This window comes from Mustelus asterias, unplaced genomic scaffold, assembly GCF_964213995.1.
Source record: "Mustelus asterias unplaced genomic scaffold, sMusAst1.hap1.1 HAP1_SCAFFOLD_1396, whole genome shotgun sequence".
Lineage (NCBI taxonomy): Eukaryota > Metazoa > Chordata > Chondrichthyes > Carcharhiniformes > Triakidae > Mustelus > Mustelus asterias.
The window spans coordinates 1-15,000 of NW_027591341.1; positions in this window are offsets into that span (position 1 = coordinate 1).

Consider the following 15,000-nt stretch of genomic DNA (forward strand, 5'->3'; position numbering starts at 1 on the left):
CTGCCTCTCTCTCTCTCTCTGCCTCTCTCTCTCTCTCTCTCCCCTCTCTCTCTCTCTCTCTCTGTCTCTCTCTCTCTGTCTCTCTCTCTCTCTGTCTCTCTCTCTCTCTGTCTCTCTCTCTCTGTCTCTCTCTCTCTCTCTGTCTCTCTCTCTCTCTCTGTCTCTCTCTTTCTGTCTCTCTCTCTCTGCCTCTCTCTCTCTCTCTCTCTCTCTCCCTGCCTCTCTCTCTCCCTGCCTCTCTCTCTCTCTCTGTCTCTCTCTCTCTCTGTCTCTCTCTGGGGTGAGCAGGATTGATTCGAGTGATACAGACTGGGTGTTGAGGGAGGTGCTTGCTGCTTCTCACGGCACTGGGGGGGTGGACAGTGGGGGTGGGGGTGTCTGGAGGTGGGGGTGTCTGGGGGTGGGGGTGGGAATGTGTGTGGGTGGGGGTGTATGGGAGTGGGGTGGGGGTGGTGGGTGTCTGGGTGTGGATGTGTGTGGGTGTGTGGGGGTCGGGGTGTGAGGAGGTGGGGGTGTGTGTGGGTGGGGGTGGGGGTGTGTGGGAGGGGAGGTGTGTGGGAGTGGGGGTGGGTCGGGGTGTGAGGAGGTGGGGTGTGTGTGTGGGTGGGGGTGGGGGTTGTGTGGGAGGGGAGGTGTGTGGGAGTGGGGGTGGGGGTGTGGGTGGGGGTGTGGGTGTGTGGGGGTGGGGTGTAGGTGGGTGTGTGTGGGAGGGGAGGTGTGTGGGAGTGGGGGTGGGGGTGTGGGTGGGGGTGTGGGTGTGTGGGGGTGGGGTGTAGGTGGGGGTGGGGGTGTGTGGGAGGGGGGGTGTGTGGGTGGGGGTGTGTGGGGGTGGGGGTGTGTGGGAGTGGGGGTGTGTGGGGGTGTGTGTGGGTGGGGGTGTGTGTGGGTGGGGGTGGGGGTGTGGGTGGGTGGGGGTGTGGGTGGGGGTGTGGGGGTGGGGGTGTGGGGGTGTGTGTGGGTGGTGGTGTGTGGGGGTGTGGGTGGGGGTGGTGTGGGTGGGGTGTGTGTGGGTGGGGGTGTGTGTGGGTGTGGGGGTGTGTGTGGGTGGGGTGTGGGTGGGGGTGTGGGTGTGTGGGGGTGTGGGTGTGTGGGGGTGGGGGTGTGTGGGGGTGGGGGTGTGGGGGTGTGTGTGGGTGGTGGTGTATGGGGGTGTGGGTGGGGGTGTGTGTGGGTGGGGGTGGGGGTGTGTGTGGGTGGGGGTGTGGGTGGGGGTGTGTGTGGGTGGGGCTGTGGGTGGGGGTGTGGGTGTGTGGGGGTGTGTGGGGTGGGGTGTGTGTGGTGGTGGTGTGTGGGGTGGGGGTGTGTGGGGGTGTGGGTGGGGGTGTGTGGGGGTGTGGGAGGGGGTGTGTGTGGGGGTGGGGGGGTGTGTGGGGGTGTGGGAGGGGGTGTGTGTGGGGGTGGGGGTGTGTGGGGGTGTGAGGGGGTGGGGGGTGTAGGAGGTGGGGGTGTGTGGGGGTGTGGGTGGGGGTGTGGGGGGTGGAGTTGTGTGGGGGTGGGGGTGTGGGTGGGGATGTGTGGGTGTGAGGGGGTGGGGGTGTGAGGGGGTTGGGGTGTGGGTGCGGGTGTGTGGGGGTGTGGGTGGGGGTGTGAGGGGATGGGTGGGGGTGTGTGGGTGTGTGTGGGTGGGGGTGTGGGGGAGTGGGGGTGTGTGGGGTTGTGTGGGGGTGGGGGTGTGAGGGGGTGTGGGTGGGGGTGTGTGGGGGTGGGGGAGTGGGTGTGTGTGTTGGTGGGGTGTGAGGGGGTGTGTGGGGGTGGGGGTGTGTGGGGGTGGGGGTGGGGGTGTGTGGGGGTGTGTGTGGGTGTGTGGGGGTGGGGAGTGGGTGTGTGTGTGTGTGGGGGTGTGAGGGGGTGTGTGGGGGTGGGGGTGTGTGGGGGTGGGGGTATGTGGGGGTGTGTGTGGGTGGGCGTGTGGGGGAGTGGGGGTGTGTGGGGGTGGGGGTGTGGGAGTGGGGGTGTGGGGGGTGTGTGGGGGTGTGTGGGTGTGTGAGGGGATGGGTGGGGGTGTGTGGGGGGTGTGTGGGTGGGGGTGTGGGTGTGTGTGGGGGTGGGGTGGGGGGTGTGGGGGTGGGGGTGGGGGTGTGTGTGGAGGTGTGGGTGGGGGTGTGTGTGGGGGTGTGTGTGGGTGGGGGTGTGTGGGGGTGGGGATGATGGGTGGGTGAGGGGTTGGGGCCCTGAAATGATACAGAATATTGAATATTTCGAATCACATTCTCCTGCAGAATTTGGGCCGGTTTTTAAAACAACGAACTCAGCTGATTTCAAACAGAAACTCACTTCACTCACAGCGTCTGGAGGGAGCGGAGGATCGGGAATGAGCCTCAGTGCCTTACAGGCCAGTCGCAGACACTCCTGCTGTGCCTGCAGGATTCTCCCTCACCCTCCTGTATCTGGGGAGGACTCTCTAACCCTCTCTCTCTCTCTCTCACACTCCTGTATCTGGGGAAGTCTCTCTAACCCTCTCTCTCTCTCTCTCACACTCCTGTATCTGGGGAGGTCTCTCTAACCCTCTCTCTCTCACACACTCCTGTATCTGGGGAAGTCTCTCTAACCCTCTCTCTCTCTCACACTCCTGTATCTGGGGAAGTCTCTCTAACCCTCTCTCTCTCTCTCTCACACTCCTGTATCTGGGGAAGTCTCTCTAACCCTCTCTCTCTCTCTCTCACCCTCCTGTATCTGGGGAGGTCTCTCTAACCCTCTCTCTCTCACACACTCCTGTACCTGGGGAGGTCTCTCTAACCCTCTCTCTCTCTCTCTCACACTCCTGTATCTGGGGAGGTCTCTCTAACCCTCTCTCTCTCTCACACACTCCTGTATCTGGGGAGGTCTCTCTAACCCTCTCTCTCACACACACTCCTGCATCTGGGGAGGTCTCTCTAACCTTCTCTCTCACACACTCCTGTATCTGGGGAGGTCTCTCTAACCTTCTCTCTCTCACACCCTCCTATATCTGGGGAGGTCTCTCTAACCTTCTCTCTCACACACACTCCTGTATCTGGGGAGGTCTCTCTAACCTTCTCTCTCACACACTCCTGTATCTGGGGAGGTCTCTCTAACCCTCTCTCTCTCACACGCACTCCTGTATCTGGGGAGGTCTCTCTAACCCTCTCTCTCACACACACTCCTGCATCTGGGGAGGTCTCTCTAACCTTCTCTCTCACACACTCCTGTATCTGGGGAGGTCTCTCTAACCTTCTCTCTCTCTCACACCCTCCTATATCTGGGGAGGTCTCTCTAACCCTCTCTCTCTCACACACTCCTGTATCTGGGGAGGTCTCTCTAACCTTCTCTCTCACACACACTCCTGTATCTGGGGAGGTCTCTCTAACCCTCTCTCTCTCACACACTCCTGTATCTGGGGAGGTCTCTCTAACCTTCTCTCTCACACACACTCCTGTATCTGGGGAGGTCTCTCTAACCTTCTCTCTCTCTCACACCCTCCTATATCTGGGGAGGTCTCTCTAACCTTCTCTCTCTCACACACTCCTGTATCTGGGGAGGTCTCTCTAACCTTCTCTCTCACACACACTCCTATATCTGGGGAGGTCTCTCTAACCCTCTCTCTCTCACACACACTCCTGTACCTGGGGTGCTCTCTCTAACCCTCTCTCTCTCACACACTCCTGTATCTGGGGATGTCTCTCGAACCCTCTCTCTCTCTCCCTCACCCTCCTGTATCTGGGGAGGTCTCTCGAACCCTCTCTCTCTCCCTCACACTCCTGTATCTGGGGAGGTCTCTCTAACCCTCTCTCTCTCACAAAGAACAAAGAACAGTACAACACAGGAAACAGGCCCTTCGGCCCTCCAAGCCTGTGCCGCTCATTGGTCCAACTAGACCAATCGTTTGTATCCCTCCATTCCCAGGCTGCTCATGTGACTATCCAGGTAAGTCTTAAACGATGTCAGCGTGCCTGCCTCCACCACCCTACTTGGCAGCGCATTCCAGGCCCCCACCACCCTCTGTGTAAAAAACATCCCTCTGATATCTGAGTTATACCTCGCCCCTCTCAGCTTGAGCCCGTGACCCCTCGTGATCGTCACCTCCGACCTGGGAAAAAGCTTCCCACTGTTCACCCTATCTATACCCTTCATAATCTTGTATACCTCTATTAGATCTCCCCTCATTCTCCGTCTTTCCAGGGAGAACAACCCCAGTCTACCCAATCTCTCCTCGTAGCTAAGACCCTCCATACCAGGCAACATCCTGGTAAACCTTCTCTGCACTCTCTCCAATGCCTCCACGTCCTTCTGGTAGTGCGGCGACCAGAACTGGATGCAGTACTCCAAATGTGGCCTAACCAGCGTTCTATACAGCTGCATCATCAGACTCCAGCTTTTATACTCTATACCCCGTCCTATAAAGGCAAGCATACCATATGCCTTCGTCACCACCTTCTCCACCTGTGCTGCCACCTTCAAGGATTTGTGGACTTGCACACCGAGGTCCCTCTGTGTTTCTATACTCCTGATGACTCTGCCATTTATTGTATAACTCCTCCCTACATTATTTCTTCCAAAATGCATCACTTCGCATTTATCCAGATTAAACTCCATCTGCCACCTCTCCGCCCAATTTTCCAGCCTATCTATATCCTGCTGTATTGCCCGACAATGCTCTTCGCTATCCGCAAGTCCAGCCATCTTCGTGTCATCCGCAAACTTGCTGATTACACCAGTTACACCTTCTTCCAAATCATTTATATATATCACAAATAGCAGAGGTCCCAGTACAGAGCCCTGCGGAACACCACTGGTCACAGACCTCCAGCCGGAAAAAGACCCTTCGACCACTACCCTCTGTCTCCTATGGCCAAGCCAGTTCTCCACCCATCGAGCCACTTCTCCTTGTATCCCATGAGCCTTAACCTTCTTAAACAACCTGCCATGTGGGACTTTGTCAAATGCCTTACTGAAATCCATATAGACAACATCCACGGCCCTTCCTTCTGGGGAGGTCTCTCTAACCCTCTCTCTCTCACACACACTCCTGTATCTGGGGAGGCCTCTCTAACCCTCTCTCTCACTCACTCCTGTATCTGGGGAGGTGTCTCTAACCCTCTCTCTCTCACACACTCCTGTATCTGGGGAGGTCTCTCTAACCCTCTCTCTCTCACACTCACACTCCTGTATCTGGGGAGGTCTCTCTAACCCTCTCTCTCTCTCTCTCACACTCCTGGACCTGGGGAAGTCTCTCTAACCCTCTCTCACACTCACACTCCTGTATCTGGGGAGGTCTCTCTAACCCTCTCTCTCTCACACATTCCTGTACTGGGGTGCTCTCTCTAACCCTCTCTCTCTCTCTCTCACACTCCTGGACCTGGGGAGGTCTCTCTAACCCTCTCTCTCGCTCACACACTCCTGTATCTGGGGAGGTCTCTCTAACCCTCCCTCTCACACACACTCCTGTATCTGGGGAGGTCTCTCTAACCCTCTCTCTCTCACACACACACTCCTGTATCTGGGGAGGTCTCTCTAACCCTCTCTCTCTCACACACACTCCTGTATCTGGGGAGGTCTCTCTAACCCTCTCTCTCTCTCACACATTCCTGTACCTGGGGAGGTCTCTCTAACCCTCTCTCTCTCTCACACTCCTGGACCTGGGGAGGTCTCTCTAACCCTCTCTCTCTCTCACACATTCCTGTACCTGGGGAGGTCTCTCTAACCCTCTCTCTCTCTCACACTCCTGTATCTGGGGAGGTCTCTCTAACCCTCTCTCTCTCACACACACTCCTGTATCTGGGGAGGCCGCTCTAACCCTCTCTCTCACAGCCTCCTATATCTGGGAGGCCTCTCTAACCCTCTCTCACACACAATCCTGTACCTGGGGAGGTCTCTCTAACCCTCTCTCACACACACTCCTGTATCTGGGGAGGTCTCTCGAACCCTCTCTCTCTCTCACACACTCCTGTACCTGGGGGGGTCTCTCTAACCCTCTCTCTCTCTCACTCACACTCCTGTTAAAGGGGAGGTTTCCAATGTTCTGTCTGGATGAGTTTCTTCAGGAACAGTAACCGCGATTAATCATTATAAATAAATTTTGTTTACTTGTGTTCCAGCTCGCTCTGACAAACTCACCCCCAAATTCACAGATCCATGTGTTCACTGATTCCCCAGCGAAGGATCGCTACCTGGAGACAACAATCAGGGCACTGATCCAGGAAACTGGCTCCCAGGTCAGCGGTACCCCAGTGAGAGTCAGTGTGTGCGACCCGTACCCCAGTGAGAGTCAGTGTGTGGGGGACCCGTGCCCCAGTGAGAGTCAGTGTGTGTGGAACCCGTACCCCAGTGAGAGTCAGTGTGTGTGGGACCCGTACCCCAGTGAGAGTCAGTGTGTGTGGGACCCGTACCCCAGTGAGAGTCAGTGTGTGTGGGACCCGTACCCCAGTGAGAGTCAGTGTGTGTGGGACCCGTACCCCAGTGAGAGTCAGTGTGTGTGGAACCCGTACCCCAGTGAGAGTCAGTGTGTGTGGAACCCGTACCCCAGTGAGAGTCAGTGTGTGTGGAACCCGTACCCCAGTGAGAGTCAGTGTGTGTGGAACCCGTACCCCAGTGAGAGTCAGTGTGTGTGGAACCCGTACCCCAGTGAGAGTCAGTGTGTGTGGAACCCGTACCCCAGTGAGAGTCAGTGTGTGTGGAACCCGTACCCCAGTGAGAGTCAGTGTGTGTGGGACCCGTATCCCAGTGAGAGTCAGTGTGTGTGGAACCCGTACCCCAGTGAGAGTCAGTGTGTGTGGGACCCGTACCCCAGTGAGAGTCAGTGTGTGTGGAACCCGTACCCCAGTGAGAGTCAGTGTGTGTGGAACCCGTACCCCACTGAGAGTCAGTGTGTGTGGGACCCGTACCCCAGTGAGAGTCAGTGTGTGTGGGACCCGTACCCCAGTGTGAGTCAGTGTGTGTGGGACCCGTACCCCAGTGAGAGTCAGTGTGTGTGGGACCCGTACCCCAGTGAGAGTCAGTGTGTGTGGGACCCGTACCCCAGTGCGAGTCAGTGTGTGTGGAAGCCGTACCCCAGTGAGAGTCAGTGTGTGTGGGACCCGTACCCCAGTGAGAGTCAGTGTGTGGGACCCATACCCAGTGAGAGTCAGTGTGTGGGACCCATACCCAGTGAGAGTCAGTGTGTGTGGGACCCATACCCCAGTGAGAGTCAGTGTGTGTGGGACCCATACCCCAGTGAGAGTCAGTGTGTGTGGAACCCATACCCCAGTGAGAGTCAGTGTGTGTGGAACCCATACCCCAGTGAGAGTCAGTGTGTGTGGGACCCATACCCCAGTGAGAGTCAGTGTGTGTGGAACCCATACCCCAGTGAGAGTCAGTGTGTGTGGGACCCGTACCCCAGTGAGAGTCAGTGTGTGTGGGACCCGTACCCCAGTGAGAGTCAGTGTGTGTGGAACCCGTACCCCAGTGAGAGTCAGTGTGTGTGGGACCCTTACCCCAGTGAGAGTCAGTGTGTGTGGGACCCATACCCCAGTGAGAATCAGTGTGTGTGGAACCCATACCCCAGTGAGAGTCAGTGTGTGTGGAACCCATACCCCAGTGAGAGTCAGTGTGTGTGGGACCCGTACCCCAGTGAGAGTCAGTGTGTGTGGGACCCGTACCCCAGTGAGAGTCAGTGTGTGTGGAACCCGTACCCCAGTGAGAGTCTGTGTGTGTGGGACCCGTACCCCAGTGAGAGTCAGTGTGTGTGGAACCCGTACCCCAGTGAGAGTCAGTGTGTGTGGGACCCATACCCCAGTGAGAGTCAGTGTGTGTGGGACCCATACCCCAGTGAGAGTCAGTGTGTGTGGAACCCATACCCCAGTGAGAGTCAGTGTGTGTGGAACCCATACCCCAGTGAGAGTCAGTGTGTGTGGGACCCGTACCCCAGTGAGAGTCAGTGTGTGTGGAACCCGTACCCAGTGAGAGTCAGTGTGTGTGGAACCCGTACCCAGTGAGAGTCAGTGTGTGTGGAACCCGTACCCCAGTGAGAGTCAGTGTGTGTGGAACCCATATCCCAGTGAGAGTCAGTGTGTGTGGAACCCGTACCCCAGTGAGAGTCAGTGTGTGTGGGACCCGTACCCCAGTGAGAGTCAGTGTGTGTGGGACCCGTACCCCAGTGAGAGTCAGTGTGTGTGGAACCCGTACCCCAGTGAGAGTCAGTGTGTGTGGAACCCATACCCCAGTGAGAGTCAGTGTGTGTGGGACCCGTACCCGAGTGAGAGTCAGTGTGTGTGGAACCCGTACCCAGTGAGAGTCAGTGTGTGTGGAACCCGTACCCAGTGAGAGTCAGTGTGTGTGGAACCGGTACCCCAGTGAGAGTCAGTGTGTGTGGAACCCATATCCCAGTGAGAGTCAGTGTGTGTGGAACCCGTACCCCAGTGAGAGTCAGTGTGTGTGGAACCCGTACCCAGTGAGAGTCAGTGTGTGTGGAACCCGTACCCCAGTGAGCTCAGTGTGTGTGGGTCCCGTACCCCAGTGAGAGTCAGTGTGTGTGGGACCCGTACCCCTGTGAGAGTCAGTGTGTGTGGAACCCGTACCCCAGTGAGAGTCAGTGTGTGTGGAACCTGTACCCCAGTGAGAGTCAGTGTGTGTGGAACCCGTACCTCAGTGAGAGTCAGTGTGTGTGGGACCCGCACCCCAGTGAGAGTCAGTGTGTGTGGAACCCGTACCCCAGTGAGAGTCAGTGTGTGTGGAACCCGTACCCCAGTGAGAGTCAGTGTGTGTGGAAACCATACCCCAGTGAGAGTCAGTGTGTGTGGAACCCGTACCCCTGTGAGAGTCAGTGTGTGTGGGACCCGTACCCCAGTGAGAGTCAGTGTGTGTGGAACCCGTACCCCTGTGAGAGTTAGTGTGTGTGGAACCCGTACCCCAGTGAGAGTCAGTGTGTGTGGAACCCGTACCCCAGTGAGAGTCAGTGTGTATGGAACCCGTACCCCAGTGAGAGTCAGTGTGTGTGGGACCCGTACCCCAGTGAGAGTCAGTGTGTGTGGGACCCGTACCCCAGTGAGAGTCAGTGTGTGGGACCCGTACCCCAGTGAGAGTCAGTGTGTGTGGGACCCGTACCCCAGTGAGAGTCAGTATGTGTGGAACCCGTACCCCAGTGAGAGTCAGTGTGTGTGGAACCCGTACCCAGTGAGAGTCAGTGTGTATGGAACCCGTACCCCAGTGAGAGTCAGTGTGTGTGGGACCCGTACCCCAGTGAGAGTCAGTGTGTGTGGGACCCGTACCCCAGTGAGAGTCAGTTTGTGGGACCCGTACCCCAGTGAGAGTCAGTGTGTGTGGAACCCGTACCCCAGTGAGAGTCAGTGTGTGTGGAACCCGTACCCCAGTGAGAGTCAGTGTGTGTGGAACCCGTACCCCAGTGAGGATCAGTGTGTGTGGAACCCGTACCCCAGTGAGAGTCAGTGTGTGTGGGACCCGTACCCCAGTGAGAGTCAGTGTGTGGGACCCGTACCCCAGTGAGAGTCAGTGTGTGTGGGACCCGTACCCCAGTGAGAGTCAGTGTGTGTGGAACCCGTACCCCAGTGAGAGTCAGTGTGTGTGGAACCCGTACCCAGTGAGAGTCAGTGTGTATGGAACCCGTACCCCAGTGAGAGTCAGTGTGTGTGGGACCCGTACCCCAGTGAGAGTCAGTGTGTGTGGGACCCGTACCCCAGTGAGAGTCAGTGTGTGGGACCCGTACCCCAGTGAGAGTCAGTGTGTGTGGAACCCGTACCCCAGTGAGAGTCAGTGTGTGTGGAACCCGTACCCCAGTGAGAGTCAGTGTGTGTGGAACCCGTACCCCAGTGAGAGTCAGTGTGTGTGGGACCCCTACCCCAGTGAGAGTCAGTGTGTGTGGGACCCGTACCCCAGTGAGAGTCAGTGTGTGTGGGACCCGTACCCCAGTGAGAGTCAGTGTGTGTGGGACCCGTACCCCAGTGAGAGTCAGTGTGTGTGGGACCCGTACCCCAGTGAGAGTCAGTGTGTGTGGGACCCGTACCCCAGTGAGAGTCAGTGTGTGTGAGACCCGTACCCCAGTGAGAGTCAGTGTGTGTGGAACCCGTACCCCAGTGAGAGTCAGTGTCTGTGGGACCCGTACCCCAGTGAGAGTCAGTGTGTGTGGGACCCGTACCCCAGTGAGAGTCAGTGTGTGTGGAACCCGTACCCCAGTGAGAGTCAGTGTGTGTGGGAACCTGTACCCCAGTGAGAGTCAGTGTGTGTGGGAACCTGTTAGCGCGAGTGGGCGACCACGACCACTTCAGACTCAGAGTCGGGTTCAACAGCGGTACAGCTTTATTAACGTCGACGGAGGTGCAATCAGGATATACAAACAGCACTGTCCCGAAAGCACTCTGAACGCCTGCCGCAATGTGCTACAGTTATACTCGAACTCTGACACACTGCCTGTGCCACGGGAAGGTGAGGGCAGGAATGGAGTGAGGTGGAAGATGAATGTGTGGCTGAGGGACTGGTGCATTGGGCAGGGATTCAGGTTCCTGGACCATTGGGACCTCTTTAGGGGCAGGGGTGATCTGTATACAAAAAACGGGTGGAACTTGAATCACAAGGGGACCAATATCCTGGCCGGTAGGTTGGCTAAGGCTACTGGGGAGAATTTAAACTGGATAGGTTGGGGGGAGGGGAGCTAGAAGAGTTGACTAGGATCAAGGAACTAATTGATGGGGGGGAGGATGCAGGGGTAAGGGGAATTACAAAATTAATGGTAGAGGAGAGGGTGCAAGTGAATGAAGGCGGTAATTTAGATCAGGGAGTAGAGGGAGAGGGTGTTCGCGACTCATCAAAGCGGGTCCAGATAAAAGCTGGAATAAGGACACTTTGCCTGAATGCACGAAGCATTCGGAACAAGGTAAATGAGTTGATGGTGCAAATCAGCACAAGTGGGTACGATCTAGTGGCCATTACAGAAACGTGGCTGAAAGGTGACCAGGACTGGGAGATGAATATCCAGGGGTATAAGGCGTTTAGGAAGAATAGACAGGAAGGAAAAGGTGGTGGGGTCGCGCTATTAATAAGAGATAATATCAGGGTAGTACTGAGGGATGACATAGGCTCTGAGGAACAAAACGTGGAATCGTTATGGGTAGAGATGAGGAATAGTAGAGGGAGAAAGACGCTAGTAGGTGTGGTATATAGGCCCCCAAATAATAATGTTGAGGTAGGGAGGGCTATAAACAAGCAGATAAGGGATGCGTGTAAAAACGGAACGGCAATAATCATGGGGGACTTCAACATGCGCATTGACTGGCAGACTCAAGTCGGTAAGGGTGGAATGGAGGAAGAGTTCTTAGAATGCTGTCGGGATAGTTTCCTTGAACAGCATGTTACGGAACCGACGAGGGAACGAGCTATTTTGGATCTGGTATTGTGTAACGAGGTAGGTAGAATTAAGGAACTTATTGTGAAGGACCCTCTTGGGTCTAGTGACCACAATATGGTCGAATTTCTGATTCAGATGGAAGAGGAGAAAGTTTGGTCCCAAACCAGTGTCCTCTGTTTGAACAGAGGGAAATATGATAGGATGAGGGATGAATTGGCTAAGGTAGACTGGGAGAGCAGGCTGGCAGGTAGGATAGCTGAGGAACAGTGGAGGATTTTTAAGGAGATCCTTTTCAGTTCTCAGCAAAAGTATATTCCAGCAAAAAACAAGGATTGTAAGAAAAGGGAGAACCAGCCGTGGATAACGAAGGAAATAAAGGAGAGTATTAAAATAAAAACAGCTGCGTACAGAGTGGCCAAAAATAGTGGAGAAACAAGTGATTGGGAAAAATTTAAGAAACAACAAAGAGAGACTAAGAAAGTGATAAAGAAAGGAAGGATAGACTATGAAGCTAGGCTAGCAATTAATATAAAAAATGATAGTAAAAGTTTTTATAAATATATAAAAAGGAATAGAGTGGCTAGAGTGAATGTTGGACCCTTGGAGGACGAGAGGGGGGAGTTAATAGTGGGAAATGAGGATATGGCTGAGTCTTTAAATAAGTTTTTTGTGTCGGTCTTCACGGTGGAGGACACAAATAGTTTGCCAAATATTAACGATAGAGGGTTGGCAGCAGGAGAAATACTTAATACGATTAATGTTACCAGAGAGGCAGTGCTGGGTAGACTAATGGGACTGAAGGTGGACAAGTCCCCGGGTCCGGATGGAATGCATCCCAGGGTATTGAAAGAAATGTCAGAGGTAATAGTGGATGCGTTAGTGATTATTTATCAAAACTCGTTGCATTCTGGGGTAGTGCCGGTTGATTGGAAAACGGCTAATGTTACGCCGCTGTTTAAAAAAGGAAGGAGACAAAAGGCGGGTAACTATAGGCCGGTCAGCTTAACGTCTGTAGTAGGGAAAATGCTGGAATCCATTATTAAAGAGGAGATAGCAGGGCATCTGGATAGAAATGGTTCGATCAATCAGACGCAGCATGGATTCATGAGGGGAAAGTCGTGCTTGACGAACATGTTGGATTTTTATGAAGATGTGACTAGGGCGGTTGATGGAGGAGAACCGGTGGATGCGGTGTTTTTGGATTTCCAAAAGGCGTTTGATAAGGTGCCCCATAAAAGGTTGCTGAAGAAGATTAGGGCACACGGAGTTGGGGGTAGTGTGTTAAAGTGGATTGGGGACTGGCTATCCGACAGGAAGCAAAGAGTCGGAATAAATGGGTGTTTTTCCGGTTGGAGGAAGGTAACTAGTGGCGAGCCGCAGGGATCGGTACTCGGGCCGCAACTATTTACCATTTATATAGATGATCTGGAGGAGGGGACGGAGTGTAGGGTAACGAAGTTTGCAGACGACACAAAGATAAGTGGAAAAGTGAATCGTGTGGAGGACGGAGAAGATCTGCAGAGAGATTTGGACAGGCTGAGTGAGTGGGCGAGGATATGGCAAATGGAGTATAACGTTGATAAATGCGAGGTTATACATTTTGGAGGAAATAATAACAAATGGGATTACTATCTCAATGGAAACAAATTAAAACATGCTACCGTGCAAAGGGACCTGGGGGTCCTTGTGCATGAGACGCAAAAGCCCAGTCTGCAGGTACAACAGGTGATCAAGAAGGCAAATGGGATGTTGGCCTATATTGCGAAGGGGATAGAATATAAAAGCAGGGATGTCTTGATGCACCTGTACAGGGCATTGGTGAGGCCGCAGCTGGAATACTGTGTGCAGTATTGGTCCCCTTATATGAGGAAGGATATATTGGCATTGGAGGGAGTGCAGAGAAGGTTCACCAGGTTGATACCGGAGATGAGGGGTTTGGATTATGAGGAGAGGCTGAGGAGATTGGGTTTGTACTCGTTGGAGTTTAGAAGGATGAGGGGGGATCTTATGGAGACTTATAAGATAATGCGGGGGCTGGATAGGGTGGAGGCGGAGAGATTCTTTCCACTTAGTAAGGAAGTTAAAACTAGAGGACACAGCCTCAAAATAAAGGGGGGTCGGTTTAAGACAGAGTTGAGGAGGAACTTCTTCTCCCAGAGAGTGGTGAATCTCTGGAATTCTCTGCCCACTGAGGTGGTGGAGGCTACCTCGCTGAATATGTTTAAAGCGCGGATGGATGGATTCCTGATCGGTAAGGGAATTAAGGGTTATGGGGATCAGGCGGGTAAGTGGTACTGATCCACGTCAGATCAGCCATGATCTTATTGAATGGCGGGGCAGGCTCGAGGGGCTAGATGGCCTACTCCTGCTCCTATTTCTTATGTTCTTATGTTATGATTCAAATGTTAATGTTTTGTTTACAGTATTTGACTCTGGCCATTCTGTTTGATGTTTTAAGTAGAGTATCAATGTTTAGGTATGGTAATCGTTTCTGTCCGATGGGTTTATCAATGGGTGTTTGGCTGATCTCAGGAAGTCTTTGGAGGCTAAGAAGGCTTCCTGATATCACTTGATTAGATCAGTGGTGCTGATTTGATGGAGATGGGTTTCCTTTGGTGCCCCCCTGTCTGGCTCCCTTTTATGTGTTGGACCTTGTTTGCATTTTAAAAGCATGCCTTTTGCCTGTTTGTCTGGATCTGTCCCTTTTAATCTTTAATGGAGGGGTTCTGAGCGCAGTTTGGCCTGTTTCATATTATATCCGTAACTTCATCAATTTATTGTCCGCTAACAGTTCCCCCCTGTCGGTCGGGAGCGGACTTGTCTCCCTCCCTCAGACCGATTTTCCACTTGAACATATTTTGTGTCCGGAGCTCCCTGTCTCTGCACGCTGCAAGTCCTGCAGTTTAGGGGAGCCCCGAGGTTTGTCAGATTAGGTGTACGCGGGAGAAACCCTCTCGATCGGTCAGTCGCCCCACCTCGCCAATCGTTCTGATTCGTTTTCTTTGTGCTTTGGTTTTCTTGTGTTGGCGGTATGTTTAACACGTCACTATTCCCCAAGATATTGCGAGTATAAATTGGATAGTGACCAGTACATGTGAGATTATCCGGATCCAGGGGTGAATGTTTACGTTTAGGCCCCAGACCCTCTGTGCCCATGTTTGTCTCTGTCGGGCTGACTCTGTGTCGTGCTCTCGGGTTTTGATGTGTGACTGTAATTGGTGGTACAGCGGGACGGAGTGTCCCACTTTGAGGCAGAGCTCCCTCAGCACTTGGGCTAGGTGTGGGATGGGAGCCTGTTCTGGCTCTCGGTCGTATTTGAGGTCATCTCTCAGTGGGTACGTGGCAGTAAGTGTCAGAGTCTGCCTACTTCCAATGTTGGTGATGTGGGCCTGGCCAATGGTGACTGGTCTGCGAGGGGTGAAGCTAAAGTTTGGGCTGGGGATTGGACATGTCAGCCTGTTCTATACAAAGGATGCCTTTGTTGTGGCTCCGCAGTACCTGCCTCGTCCTCCATATCCTGCCCGGGCAAAGTGTGGATCTGTCGGTATGATTTCCGGAGTACAGCCCTGTGTTTGATTGAACCCACATTCAGCTGCCTCTCCTTGTCCCAGTGGGTGAGGGCAAATGGTTATCTCTCCCCTTTGTTTGCATCCCGAGAGGGAGGCGCTTGACATCACGCCATGCCTTGAGATGGCCGTGACTTCGGTTAG